The sequence below is a fragment of the Herpailurus yagouaroundi genome, unplaced genomic scaffold (genome assembly GCF_014898765.1).
Source record: "Herpailurus yagouaroundi ecotype Mexico unplaced genomic scaffold, PumYag 181, whole genome shotgun sequence".
NCBI lineage: Eukaryota > Metazoa > Chordata > Mammalia > Carnivora > Felidae > Herpailurus > Herpailurus yagouaroundi.
Window position 1 is genome coordinate 19,359,256 of NW_024412412.1, and position 16,310 is coordinate 19,375,565.

Here is a 16,310-nt window from a genome sequence, read left to right on the forward strand (position 1 = left end):
GCCACCCAGGCGCCCCAGCACCAGTTTCTTTAAAGCAAATATCCTAATGTCTGAGATGCCTAAATAAGTCTGCTGAACTTCTTCAAAAGTCTATCTACCTTTCCACTGATTTCTTGCAATTGGAATCTTGTTGATCATTTTCTCCAGCTGCTTAACAGATTTTGGAAATTAATTTCAGTTTGAGCACTGACTAAAAATTTCCCAGTTTGGAGCGCCTGGGTGGCTCAGTCATGAAGTATGTGACTCTTGATTTTGGCTCAGGTCATGATCTCACGGTTCATAAACTCAATCCCCATATCAGGCTCTGCACTGACAGTGTGGAACCTGCTAGGATTCTCCCTCCCTCTCTTTCTCTGCCCCCTTCTCAAAAATAAATAAATAAACTTTAAAAAATCCCCATTTTACCCGTCCTTCTAGAGAAAGGTTACTCTGTTTCAGCTCTACCTATTGGTACATATTCACATGTTGCTAACACTGGAAAATTTGTGGCTTGGCTTTATCTTCATAGTCAGCTATTCAATGTTCTTTAAAAAATTAAACCAGCTGTAAATTAATGCAGGCATGAGAGATAGCTGGTATTGATTATATGCACACAGAAGCTTCCTTCTTTCCTTGCAACTTTTTCCTTCCTTTTCATTTTCTGGATTCTAGGTGTCTGCCTGGAATAGTGATTCTCAAAATTTCCCCAAGTCTCTATCATTAAACTTCAAACAAACATACATTGAATAGCAAGTTCGTTCCTGGGACTGTGGGGCTATAAACACATTTATGATGTCTTCTTTATCCTTGAGTGATGAGAAGTCATTGCAGCAGGATGAGAACCAAAGTCCAAGTCCTATCATTTCAGTGCTCCATGGGCTCCTATGAGTTTCTTCAACACGCTAGCCGTACCCTTCCTGGATGCCTATGAAGTTTTCCTTCCAGAAAGTCACATGAACCATTTTGTCATCTCCTGCCTATCTTTACATCACTGTCACTTCATCAGTGAGACCTTTTCTGAACAAGTCCTGTCAGCCTATAGCCTACTTTCCTACCCCAAGACTCTTTATCATCCCTTACTGCTGTGTTTTTCTCCATTGCACTTCCAATGTACTTTATATTGTATATGTACAGGAACTCAGCAAAAACTTGAATTAGTGAATGAATGAAGTACCAGAAGTCAGGAACCATGTGAAATCATGAAGTAGACATCATTTCTAGTTGAGGAGGTTAGGAAATCCTTGACAAAAAATTTCATTTGAGTTGATCATTTTAAAACATGGATAATTATAATAAAAAGAGGAAGGTTCTAAGGCAGTATAAGCCTCATCAAAATGCAGATGACATTACCACAAGTTCAAACTCTTGCTAGCAAAGGAGACGCCCTCCCTGTGCAGTCTAGAGAATGGAGAACATCAGCCCAAGCAGAGGGGTTGCATAGAGAGAAAGTTATCAAAACCTCCAAGCTTTTTGTGGAGGACCTGAAACACTTCAGAAAGGCATGTAAAATTTACTCAAAAGGCCCTGAGAGTCATTGAGGGTGTTGAGAAGGAACATTCTGTTAAAATTTAGATCTTATTAAAAAATAAGCACAGCATAAGGAAATAAAACTAGGGTCACTGAAAAATTAGAGCTCAGGTAAAGGTCCCATGATAGATGTAAATAAAGAATGATAAAAAGTAGCATAAAAAAGTAGCATTCTTTTTTATTTTTTAAGTTTTTATTTTAACCCAGTTAAACTACAGTGTAATATTAGTCTCAGGTTACAATATAGTGATTCAACACTTCCATACATCAGCCCAGGCCCATCGTGACAAGGGTGCTCTTTAACCCTCATCCCCTATTTAACTCATCCCTCCATCCTCCTCCCCTCTGCTAACCATCAGTTTGTTCTATATACTAAGAGTTCGTTTCTTGGTTTGTCTCTCTTTCCCTCTCTCATTGTTTCCCTTTGTTTATTTTGTTCTTAAATTCCACATGAGTGAAATCAAATGGTATGTGTCTTTCTTTGACTTATTTCACTTAGCATTATACTTTCTAGCTCCATCCATGTTGTTGCAAATGGCATGATTTCATTCTTCTTAAGGTTGAATAATATTGCATTGTGTGTATATATATATGTATGTGTGTGTGTGTATACACACACACACACACACACACACACACACACACATACTACATCTTCCTTATCCATTCATCATTTGATGGACACTTGGGCTGCTTCAATATCCTGGCTACTGTAAATAATGTTGTAATTAACATAGGGGTGCATGTATCCCTTTGAATTAGTCTTCTTGTTTTCTTTGAGTAAATACCCAGTAATGTGAATGCTTGATCATAAAGTAATTCTACTTTTAACTTCTTGAGGATCCTCCAAAGCTTCCCACAGTTGCTGCACGAGATTGCAGTCCCACCAATAGTGCAAGAGGGTTACTTTTTCTCCACATCCTTGCCAACACCTGTTGTTTCTGGCATTGATGATTGTAGCCATTCTGACAGGTGTGAGGTGATAGTTCACTGTAGTTTTGATTTGCATCTCCCTGATGCTAGATGATGATGAACACCATTTCATGCATTTCTTGGCCATCAGTATGTCTTCCTTAAAGAAATGTCTGTTCATTTATTTTTCCAATTTTTTTAAAATTTTTTTTAACGTTTATTTATTTTTGAGACAGAGAGAGACAGAGCATGAACGGGGGAGGGTCAGAGAGAGAGGGAGACACAGAATCCGAAGCAGGCTCCAGGCTCTGAGCAGTCAGCACAGAGCCCGATGAGGGGCTTGAACTCACGGACCGTGAGATCATGACCTGAGCCGAAGTCGGCCGCCCAACCGACTGAACCACCCAGGCGCCCCTCTTTTGCCAATTTTTTAAATGAATTATTTTGGTTTTTTTTTTTTTTTGGTGTTGAATTGTATAAGTTCTTAATATATTTTGGATACTAATCCTTTATTGCATATGCCATTGGTAAATACCTTTTCCCATGCCATAGGTTGCCTTTTATTTTTGTTGATTGTTTCCTTCTCTGTGCAGAAGCTTTTTATTTTGATGAAATCCTAATAGTTTATTTTTGCTTTTGTTTCCCTTTCCTCAGGAGACCTATTTAGCTAGAAGTTGCTACAGCCCATGTCAAAGAAGTTACTGCCTGTGTTCTTTTTTAGGATTTTTATGGTTTCAGGCCTCATATTTAGGTCTTTAATCCATTTTTAGTTAGGTGAAAGTGGTATCTAAGGTAAAAGTGGTCCAGTTTCATTCTTTTGCATGCAGCTGTCTAGTTTTCCCTAAACCATTTGTTGAACAGACTGTCTTTTGCTCATTGCATATTCTTTTCTGATTTATGGATCAATTGACTCTATTTTTGTGGGTTTATTTCCAGATTTTATATTCTATTCCATTGATCTATGTGTCTGTTTTTGTGCCAGTACCATAATGTTTTGACCACAACAGCTTTGTAAAATAACTTGAAATCCAGAATGGTGATGCCTCCAGCTGTGCTATTCTTTTTCAAGACTGCTTTGGCTATTTGGGGTCTTCTGAGGGTCCATACAAATTTTAGGATGCTTTTTTGTAATGCTGTTGGTAATTTGATAGGGATTACATCATTAAATGTGTAGATTTCTTTGGGTAGTATAGACATTTTAACAATACTTGCTCTTCTAACCTATGAGTATGGAATATCTTTCTATTTCTTTATGTTGTCTTCAATTTCATTCATCAGTGTTTTATAATTTTTCAGAGTACATGTCTCTCACCTCTTTGGTTACAGTTATTCATAGGTATCTTACTATTTTTGGTGCAACTGTAAATGGGATTATTTTCTTAATTTCTCTTTCTGTTTTTTCATTATTGGTGTATAGAAATAAAACATATTTCTATACATTGATTTTGTATCTGGCAACTTTACTAAATTCATTTATCAGTTCTAGCAGTTTTTTTTTGGTGCAATCTTTTGGATTTTCTATATATATAATCATGTCATCTGAAAATAGTCAAAGTTTTACTTCTTTGCTAATTTTGATGCTTTTTATTTCTTTTTGTTTTCCGATTGTTGTGATTAGAACTTTCAGTACTATGTTTAATAAAAGTGGTGAGAGTGAACATCATTGTCTTCTTCCTGATATAAGGGGAAATCTCTGTTTTTCCCTATTAAGGATGATAGTAGCTGCGGGTTTACATGCATGGTCTTTATTATTTTGAGGTATGTTCCCTCCAAACCTACTTTGTTGAGGGTTTTTATCATGAATGGATGTTGTCCCTTGTCATTCTTTTTCTTCATCTACTGAAATGATCATATAGTTCTTATCCTTTCTCTTGATGTGATCTATCACTTTGATTGATGTGTGAATATTGAACTACCCTTGCAACCTGGGATTAAACCCTACTTGATCGTAGTGAATGATTTTTTGGGGGTATTTTGGGGATTCAGTTTACTAGTATTTTATCGAAAATTTTGCATCTGTATTCATCAGGGATATTGGCCTGTAGTTCTCTTTTCGTTGTCTTTATCTAGTTTTGGTATCAGGTTAATGCTGGCCTTATAGAAAGAATTTGGAAGTTTTTCTTCCTCTTATATTTTCTTGGAATAGTTTGAGAAAAATAAGTATTAACTCTTCTTCAAATGTTTGGTAGAATTCACCTGTGAAGTCTTCTGGTCCTGGACTTCTGTTCATTGGGAGTTTTTTGATTACTGATTTAATTTCTTTATTGGTTATGGGTCTGTTCAAATTTTCTTTCTGTTTCAATTTTGGTAGTTTATGATCATAGGAATTTATCCATTTCTACTAGGTTGCCCAATTTATTTTTGGCATACTGTTTTTCACAATATTCTCTTATGATTGTATTTCTGTGCTATTAGTTGTTATATCTCTTCTCTCATTTCCGATTTTGATTCCTTTCTCTTTTGTTCTTGATAAGTCTGCATAGAGGTTTGCCAATTTATTGACTTTTTTCAAAGAACCAGCTCTTGGTTTCATTGATTTGTTCTACTGTTTGTTTGTTTTGGTTTCTATATCATTTATTTCTGCTCTATTCTTTATTATTTCCTTCCTTCGGCTGGTTTTAGGTTTTGTGTTCTAGCTTCTTTAGATGCAAGTTTAATTGTTTTATTAATATTTTTCTTGCTTCTTGAGGTAAGCCTGTATTGCTATAAACTTCTCTCTTAGGACTGCTTTTGCTGCACCCCAGAGGTTTGGACCATGGTGTTTTTCTCATTTGTTTCCATTTGTTATTTTCATTTGTTTCCATTTACTTTTTAATTTCTTCTTTGATTACATACTTGACCCATTTATTGTTTAGTAGCACATTGCTTAACCTTCATGTATTTGTGGTCCTTCCATATTTTTTCTTGTGGTTGACTTCTAGTTTTCATAGTGTTGTGATCAGACAAGAGCCATGGTATGACTTAAGTCTTCTTGAATTTATTGAGGCTGGATTTGTGGGCTAATATGTGATCTCTTCTGAGGAATGTTCCATGTCCACTTGAAAAGAATGTATTCTGCTGTTTTGGGATGGAACGTTCTGAATATATCTGTTAAATTCATCTGTTTCAATTTGTCATTCAAAGCTATTGTTTCCTTGTTGATTTTCTGTTTAGATGATCTATCCATTGATGTAAGTAGGGTGTTAAAGTTCTCTACTATTATTGTATTATTATCGATTAGTTGTTTTATGTTTGTTATTAACTGTTTCATGGACTTCAGTGTTTTCATGTTGAGTACATAAATATTTACAATTGTTTGTCCCCTTAATTATTATATAGTGTCATTCTTTGTCTCTTGTTAGAATAATTGTTTTAAAGCATTTTGTCACATATAAGTTGCTTCTCTGGCCTTTCTTTTCACATTCATTTGCATGACAAATGTTTCTCCATCATCTTCAATCCGTAGCTGTCTTTAGGTCTAAAATGGGTCTCCTGTAGGCATATAAGTGGGTCTTGTTTTTAATCCATTCTATCACTCTATGTCTTTTGATGGAATCATGTAATCTATTTACATTTAAAGTAATTATTGGTAGATACGTGTTTATTGTCATTATAATACTTGTTTTGTGTTGTTTATGAAGATTTTCTCTCATCTGTTCTTATCTCTCTTCCATATTTTGTTGATTTTCTTTAGTGATAAACCTGAATTTCTTTCTCTTTAATCTTTGCATATTTATTACTGGTTTTTGATATATGGTTACCATTAGGTTACCACTAGGTTTGTATACAACCTCTTCTGCATATAGCAGTCTATATTAAGTTGATGGTTATTTAAGGTTGAACCCAGTCTTTTCTCCTTTCCTCCCCATGTTTTAGGTATATGTTACTGTATTTTATATCCTTTTTTTTGTGTGTGAGTTCATTGACTGATTTTTTAAAAAATACTTATTTTTACTGATTTTGTGTTTCCTACCTTCATACTGTCATTTTTGGTCCTTGTTTCCACTCAAAGAGTCCTTTTTAATATTTCTTGCATGACTGGTTTAGTGGTCATGAACTCTTTTAGTTTTTGTTTGTCTGGGAAACTCTTTATATCTCTATTCTGAATGATAACCTTGCTAGATAGAATATTCTTGGCTGCAGATTTTCCCCATTCAGCACTTTGAATATATCATGCCACTCTCTTCTTTTCTGCAAAGTTTCTGTTGAAAAATGTCTTGCTAGTCTTATGTGCTAGTCTTATGTATTTTCCTTTGCAAGTTATTTTATTGTATTTATTTTTTAATTTTTTTTTTTTTGCTGGTTTAAATTTTTTTTTTGTCACTGTATTTTGTAAATTTAATTACAATATGTCTTGCTATTGGCCTGCTTTTGTTGATTCTGATGAGAGCTCTCTGTGCCTCTTGGACCTGGATATCTTTTTCCTTCCCTGGAAAGAATAGTTTTTAGCTATCATTTCTTCAAATAATTTTTCTACCCCTTTTCTCTTCTTCTTTTGACACTCCTATAATACAAATGGCATTATGTTTAATGGAGTCACTGAGTTCCCTAAATCTATTTCCATTTTGCACAAATCTTTTCTCTTTTGTTCAGCTTGATTACTTACTATTACTCTGTTTTCTAGGTCATTAATTCATTCCTCTGCTTCTTCAATCCTGCAGTTCATGCCATCAAGTGTGTTTCTCATTTTATTTACTGAGCTGGGGTTGCAAGGCTGTCCAAGGCATGATATCTGGGTGCTGTCATGTGGCAGTTGTGCACCTGGTGGTTGGGTGTGGCATCTGTGTACCTTTATAAAATGTGCCATAAGCCCTGGGCTGAGGCTACAAGTGTCTATGTAGGCCTGCTTCCCACAAGTGGGTCTGTTTTTATGCTGGGGGTCGGGGAGGAAAATGGTACCTGTAGCTCCCTCTGTTTCAGAGTTCTCCCTCTGAAATCAGAATGAACAGATCTATCTCCCATTTTTCCCCAGGATTGTATAAACTGCTGTGTTTTTTTTTATATACATTTTTTTTAACGTTTATTTATTTTTGAGACAGAGAGAGACAGAGCATGAACAGGGGAGGGTCAGAGAGAGGGAGACATAGAATCTGAAACAGACTCCAGGCTCTGAGCTGTCAGCACAGAGCCCGACGCAGGGCTCGAATTCACGGACCGCGAGATCATGACCTGAGCCGAAGTCGGACGCTTAACCGACTGAGCCACCCAGGCGCCCCTAAACTGCTGTTTTTATTTTACCTCTGCCACAGGCTGTTGTCTCTTTAAGGGCAGAGACCCAGCTATCACTTGCCCACCTGTCTGGCCCAGTCCTGAGTCAGTTGACTTTTAAAGCTCCAGGTTCCAAGTCCCATATGTTTACAAACTCATGGAATGAAGCCACTCTGGTTTTTAAAGGCAAAAAGCTTGGGAATTAGTGTTCCCTTTGTGAGCTCCCTGTTGCAAAGACCCATTTCTCTGCCCTCTCTGTAGGTGAAGCTCCCTCTGTCCCGTGGGCAGCCTCCCTCTGCCTTTTTGACCTTCCTAACCTTTCAGATGCAGCTTCTTCCCTACATTTAGTTGTGGAATTTGTTCTGCCAGTCTTCAGGTTGCTCTGTGGTTTATTGACTTGGATGTGGATGATAGCTAGTTGTGAACATGGGACAGGGTGAGCTCAGGTTCTTCCTATTCTACCTTCTTACCAAACTCCTCTCAGAAATTAGCATCCTTAAGGTAAGAAAAACAATCTGAGTGCCTATAAAACTTAGATATTTTATACTCAAATCTGATATATCAGTATATATGTACTGATTTCTCTTTCTTTTCTGCCTTTCACAGTAGAATTTTCCTCAGAAGTAGTTTCAAATATAGACTAGTGCAATCATTTTCCTCAAAGTACTTCTTCATGAACAAACGTAAAATCATGTCCAAAAATTGGCTTCTAAACCATGATAAGCATTAATGCTGCTTCTATTCCAACTATTTCTCCTATTAGTAGTGGAGGGGAAAATACACCAGCTACATATTGTGACAATTCACAGAGCATCTTCAGAAGAGATCAATATATTTCAGTTCTAATGAAAAGTATATCTATGTACATTCAATGGTAAAGCAATACCATCTAAAAAAATAAAAAAAACTGGTCTGTGGTAAAGAAAAGAGGACCTCGGTAAGGATCCTAAGTGTATGAGTTACCCTTACCAATAATTAAACAGGTCAAATCTGGTCGAATAGTCTATTGACAGGTAAACTGCAACTGTTTCTAGAACCTAAAGGGGAAAGTTTAATTTTTTTATTGCGTTGATTAAAATCTCTTCATGATGCCTCATATAACGCACATACTAGGCTCTTCTCTAGGAATGATCCTTTGTTTTAGACTACCTAATGGATTTTCAAGGACAAATTTTATATGATGTGACTGAGTTTCTGAGAAGCCATGAATTCTTCTCAGAGAAAATGCCTACCACTTCACCAGAACATAAAGTGTAGTCTATTTTGAAATTAGCTTTTAAGGATCAAAGAAACAAATTCTGTTACTGATGACAAATATACACTGAGTTTCTTTGAAAAAATTGTATAGAATGTAGTTTTGGAAAAGTCTACTAATAGCCTCTTGAAAAAAAAATTAATAATAAAACAAATGGGAAGGGAAAACATCATCATGCCAAGCCCAAAGAAACTGCCAGATCCAAGATCTTTCTGAAGCAATTCTGTTGACTTTGTACAATTATTCTCACAGGGGCTGATTCTGAATAGAATGACAATTAAAGGCACTTAATGTGAAACAAGGACTATATGAGAAAATACAAACTGCTTTCAGCATTATCTGCTTTTACACTCCCCAAGAATGCATCGATAATAACAATGAGTGTGAGCCAAAATACATGATGCCTGTTATCAGCGAATAACAGAGGAGAGTTAGAAATTGAGACATAAAACATTACTTACTCAAATCAAACCTCTGTAGTTTGTCTGCCATAAACCATGTACAAGTAAGCCCTGATTTTAACATCTGAGAGTAACATATTATAAAATATTCAAAATAGCATTAGAACTGTTGACAGAAGCATTTGGTTCATGTTTACTTGAATCTTAGATACTTTCAAACTGAGTATTAGAGTGACTGGCTAATGTGTTTTGTAATGCAAGGCTAAAACTAATTATATCTTTTGCTCAGAACACATTTGCCTAAGATAAACTTCCCAGGATGGATGAAACTCCTGGAAAGAGTACCAAATCTTTCAATCCTCCAGGAAGATTAATAAATAATAGGAGTTAATATACAGTGCCATGAAAGTGTTGATTATCAATATTCTTATATGATACTTCTCTCTCAGTCAGATCCACTCAGATCTCCAGGTATTCCCAGAAGGACAATACAAAGTGCCAAATAATAATGGATGATAAAACTCTGGCCCTTGAGCTGCTAGATAATTAATGTTCTTTTTTTTTTTTATTGCAAAGTAATGCACACTATCCCCACACATCCTCCCCATAATTTAGTAAAAATGAAAATTCTTCATCCAATGTGCATGCACACCTCTAGAAAGATAATGGAGCCATTGTTACCAGTGCAAACATGTGAACCTATTAAATTCAGATTGAAATGTATTAAAGAGGAGGAATAAGATCAAGAAAACAGAGATGCCCAAAATCACAGAAAATGTTACTGTGCTGAAATCCAGAGAGATATTAAAGTTTCCTCAGAGTAGCAGAAATCAAACATACAATCTAGTGAATATGAGCCAGATATTTGACAAAGCACTTGATCAATGTACATCTCAAATTAAAAAGTCACAAGGCGGCAGGGCACGTGAGTGGCTCAGTTGGTTGAGCAGCCTCCTTTGGCTCAGGTCATGATCTCATGGTTCGTGAGTTCAAGCCCTGCATGGAACTCACTGCTATCAGCTCAGAGCCCACTTCAAATTCTCTGTTCCCCTCTCTCTCTGCGCCCTCCCTCTCTGCCCCTCCCAGCCTCTCAAAAATAAGAAAAAAAAATTTTTTTTAAGTCACAAGGCTCCAATACAAATGTGTGATTTTAAGAGGTCAATCTTCCATCTTATACCTGGATAAAAGGAAGATCTATTAAAGGTGCAATGTGGAATCCTGGTTACGTTCAGAACTGCACTGTCTGTAGGATGGACCCACAAAAGGAGGCCTGATTATGTCACTTTCATTTTGCACTATTTGAAAAGTTACATCCCTTCATGATAGGCTTGCTTTGTGTCTGATGAATATAGTGGGACTTTTTTAGGAGGGAAGAGTTTAAGTTTTCCTTACACACCATTTCAGTTTCATTATAAAATTTATGTATTATTAAAGAAAGTTACAGTTGTAGAAATAGCAATTGAGAAACTTATTGTCCTCCAATAAATACAAACACTTATCAAGTAAGCTTCCCCTTTAATTTTCATCAAATATTACCATCTTTGTGGCACTTTAACAAAGGCCTCAACTTTACTGTTAATAATTCAATTGTATTTAATTCTTTATAGATTTCATCAAATGTATAGACTCTTTCATAGAAGCTTTCTATTTACATCCCGGTACAGTTTTTTTCTATAGTGGTATTTCCCCACTGATCATCTCTGTTTAATATTTATTTTTATCAGTGTATATTAAATGATTTTCATGAATAAAACAAAATAAAAAAAAAACTAAGACGGCATCGGCATTATTTTCTCCTGGAATTTATTTTTTAAATAATGGAGGGAAAATATCATGAATTATTAATCTGCCATTAATAAATGGAACTTAATAAATGGCAGATATATAATTCATAATGAGAAAAAACTATTTTTTCTCACCTGAGAATAATGGAAAGACACGTGAAACAGCACTTGTTGTGAAATCACAAGACCATCAGCCATGGATACTCCATTTGCCAACTTTTAGTTGCATTGAGGAATGCCATCAAGTTGGTGTTTCCATGCATATGTACCCTTTCCTTTAATTTCAACCTGTAGAAATGATAATATTGTTTATAGCACAGTAAATATTTCTATAAAACTTGTTACCCAATAGCTGAAGGACTAAAATAAAGACTTTTTTTAATGAAAAGTAAAATATCATGATCTCAAATGATTTGCTAAAGATAGAAAGGTAATACTCAAAAGTAAAGATCAGCAAGTTATAGGCACCTATTTCTAAATTTTTGGAACAAAGCTATCCCAGAAAAAAGAAAAGTGTGGGGTTTTAGATTAGCTTAATGCAAAATACTTGACAGATACAAAACACACAGCTTCTCTGCTTCTTTTTTTGGACCACATATTTGAATGAAATTACATCTTCATATCACAGTGAAACAAAAAATGTTGCATAGATAAAAACTTGGTTTTATGCCTTCTTTTGAAGATCAAAGAAAATGCCATGACTTCTAATGTTTGACATACATATGATATAAAGATCCCAAAGCGTGGTTTTCATTTTAACATATTTTCCATAAGTCATATTTCATGACAATGATATAAATGCAAGATCTTTTACTTTCCCTTTATTTATAGATGTGTTACTTGCTCTTTTTAGTGAATGTATAATGAAATAGCTTTGTGTTTTTCTGACATAGATTTAGAAAGGCAAATATGTCAGGAGATTGGAAGAAATTAATTCTTCATTCACATTCCCCTGTAGATTCCAAACTGATTAAAACTAGATAGAGGAGCAGAACCAATTAAGAATAGACATAACCTGTGCAACCATTCGTGGTATTTTTGCACAGGAGCCAAAGGGGAATTAAAATGCAATGCTGCTTTAGTAATACACGCTCTGGATGAGGGTGCAGTTTGGTCTGGCAGCAAAAATGGGCTCTCTCTGATCCCTGTCCTGACTTGGTTTGTATGACTAAACTTGCTTCAATGAGCTTGAAGAAACAGGAACCACAGAAGGGTGGATGAAACGGTTTCTTAGCCTCTCTTCTTTAGGAGGGCAGAGGCACCCAGTGTCATGGTCTGAGACAGGAACACAGGAAAGGGAAGACTGGAGTTCTGAAAATATCTTGTAGCAACTTTAGTGCAAATGGTATAATAAAAAATGCTTTGGGGTGCCTGGGCAGCTCAGTTGGTTAAGTGTCTGACTCTTGATTTTGGCTCAGGTCATGACTTCATGGTTCATGAGTTCGAGTCCCTTGTAGGGCTCTGCATTGACAGTATGGAGCCTGCTTGGGATTCTCTCTCCCCCACTCACTCTGTTCCTCTTCTGCTTGTTCCTTCTCTCTCTCTCTCTCTCTCTCTCTTTCTCTCTCTCTCTCTCAAAATAAATAAAACTTAAAAAATTATTAAAACTTTTTTTTGCAATGATTTCACACACACACACACAGAAAGGTATCATGCTGTAGACAGAGGCAGGATCGAAATCCTAATTTTGCTGCTTTATTGTGTCATAATGGTCTCATCCATATAAAATACAGATAATAATACTGCTGGTATCAAATCAAGAAAGCTCTCAATCGTAAGACAAGATTTTTTAAATGCCGCTGGGAGAAAAATTGAGAAAAAAAATCACAACCAATTAAAATATGACAAAAAGCTCTTAAAGCTATGAATTTCTGTTTTGTGAGCATATTGAAAGACCTCTTCTAGAATTAATTATACATAGATGTTTTGAATCATACACACTGTCATACATATATAAAAAGTAGAATATAAGTAACATAAATTGGTTTAGATATTCTTAAGCCTTCTTCATACTCAGATTCAAACTTCCAAATCAGTTCTTGAATCAGATTTGTCAACATCTGAGTTTTTCATTATAGCTTCTCTTGTGCCATCAAAAGTGTTATGGGTACAGCATTTATTTTTAAAAATACATAAACCCACTAAAAACCATTGGCATCGGGCTACCCCGCTGTGCAGGTGTAGAATCTGCCTACTGCCTACATTTCTTGTCCCTGGGATTTCCTTCCTAGCTCATGACATCTATTCCTCATGTTTTAAAGGCTGGTAATTTTCAGGTTCTCGCATGTGCGGGTTGTAACAAATTCCATCTCCACTTCTGGCTCACACATAACAATTGTAAGAAGTCATTAGTTTTAAGACATAGCTTGATTTGAGAACTCTTAAAATATGAAAAAGTATGTATCAGAGAACTGATGAGAAATAGTAGTTGTTAGGTAGATTTAAATGAGTTAAGCCATTTGAAGACCCTGGAATAATGGCTGATCCATTGTAAGCACGCACCACATGTGGTGAGTTACCAATGCTGCTAGCTAATCTAGCACATGTTAACATGTGGCAGTTGGTTAATTAGTTTAGGGAAATGCTACTCTACTAGTCTTCTGTATTTTTAGCTCCCTAACAATGAAGAAAGTTTTTTGGAGAGCTAAATGCTTAAGAGATTGGAGAATCTCTCTAATCAGTGGCTTCTATTATGTTGAAAATTAAACTAGGGTTTTTTTGTTTTTGTTTTTGTTTTTTTAACAAAAGAACTATAGGGAACGTCAACACCAGTGTTACAACAAGTCCTACTTAAGGTATCTGTACAATCAGTATGGCACTCAAGAGAGTATGAGGAAAGAAGGAAAGAAAAGACAAGACAAGACAAGACAAGACAAGACAAGACAAGACAAGAAAAGAAAAGGGTGGGTTTTATAATAGACAGAATTATCCTGACTTTCTCTAATGTATCCTATCAACCTGAAGAAAAACAAAACAGCTTTTACTCTACACAAATGCTTAGCCATTTATGACCTCCTGAAGTGGGGGTTTGGGAAACAGGTTGCCCAGTGAGTCTGTGATATTGCTTTTGGTATACAAAGAGGCAACAATGAGCCCCTATCAAAAGTCTCCTGCGACTCAAGATCAGACAGGGCAGACTACATTACATTTAGAGTTAGTGGCTGAAGTTTCCCCTTATTCATAACAGTATACTGAACAACATAAGCCCGTGCTTTCATTAAACTAGGAGAACCTACCTGAAAATAGACTCCTGCCATTTGTTTCTGTTTCATAACTTCACCTTCTATTTACAATCCAGTACATTTAAAGCCACATCACTTACAACAGTGAAGGATCGCTGCCCCCTATAGACACAGATGTATTGGGGAAGTTTCATAATTCAGAAAAAAGAGAGTATTCCAGAATTTAAATTAGGAATATTTTGTTAAAACAGTACCTTAGCAAACAGAAATAAAAGCTTACAATAGAACAATCTTTCAGAGGCAAGTCTTTTGTCTGTTGTTTTCTTGCCCAATCAAATCATTTATCCAAAGAGACATCAGTGTTACCTGTGAGATGGATGAGGTATATTTATTTATATTTAATACACTGAAGTTTCAAAATACTAATTTTCCACCCAGTTGGAAACACGTAGAAATAATGTATGTGGCTTCCTAGTGTGTTTTCTAAGAGCAGCTTGCTAAAAAAACGTAAAAACAACTGTGATTTTATAATAAACAGGAGTCTTCATTCTCCCCTAACATAAACAAAGAAAAAGCGAAACATTGTAATTGCCGAAAGAAAATAACATACACAAAGTAAGAATCCAATACTAAATCTCTATTGAAGTATTTCCTTATTTATCAAAGAGAAATGTTCCCATATATTTCCCACAAATGCATGTTTTCAGCAAATCAGCCAGATGTCCAAACAATGAAATTCCATCTTGTGAAAAAGCCTGTGCTTGTGGTATTTCTGACAAACCCACGCCAAAAAGTGGCTCTGGCCAGCTTCCTCTTTCTTATGCTCACAAGTCAAATTTCCAGATAGGAGTGATTCAGTTACAGTTGGAATTGAGCATGAATGCCAGGAATTGATCCACACCAATTCACACTTTGTTAATGCCAACATTCTTTGGTCTTAACCTGGGCACTTAATCCCATCCTCCTGCTTCAGGACCCTTTTGATCTGGGAAAAGTTTGGCCTAGAACCAAAGAACGGTTTTGCTAAAACTGAGGAGATGGAATTGCTGAGGTATTGGTTACCTTACTCAAACAACAGTCACTACGTGTCTGAGAAATGTTTTGATAACAGAGTGGCACGCCCATGCGTTCATCTCCATGAAGCTTTCCATGATTCTCTCTCTTAAGGCAATCAGTATTAGTTTCCATGAGACACACCCTGATGTGATATACACCATGCCTTTCCCTTTCTCAGCATGACTCAGAACACAAAGATACTCAAATATGGAGTGAACTGAGAGTTCATATATTGTAAGATATAGGTCAGTGCAGGAAACACAGAGTTAGTCTCAGTAAACACCATGAATGAATTAAATTTCTAACAAAACATTCTACTTAATATGTTTATACCAAACAAAACTGATGGCTCTGTACATACAGGAGTACAAAAAATGGCTTACCGATTATGCCTTTAAAAGACAGCATCAAGGTTGTATGACCAAGGCCACTAGTCTCTGACTCCATGTAGGCAATAAGGATAGTTCATGAATATCTTCCTTTGGTGAACGCCTGGAAGAAGAGAAGATGGTAGGTGGTGAGGTGTGAGATTACATCATAGCCATGAGTTTCTTAACTTCTTTAAGACACTAATGTCTTCAATCCACATTTGTCCTGAAATCCTCAGATTCTAAAGTATTCTACCATAATATGGTAGATATTTCAACATATTGGTGTTGGTTCTCTCTTTTCTACTCAGAAAAGGACACAAGAATTAGGAACTCCTTGATACAAAGGGGTAAAGAATTATCCCTTATCCCCTATTCCAAATTTCTTAAGTCAAAATTTGCTTCTCACTCAAGATTACTCAAGACAGCAGAAGCTTTGTTCCAATTTATAGATAAGGTACTGTTCACACTATCAGAATAGAGACATTTATTATATGCAGAGATTTTATGGGAATTACCACTCCCATTCAATGAATGAGGAAATCGATGATCATACAGATTCAGTGGCTTGATCAAGATAGACAACTGATATGTGAAAAGCAAGAGTTTGAACCCAGGTTTGGCTATGCCCTTTGCATTGTGTTTTACTCATAAGTGGT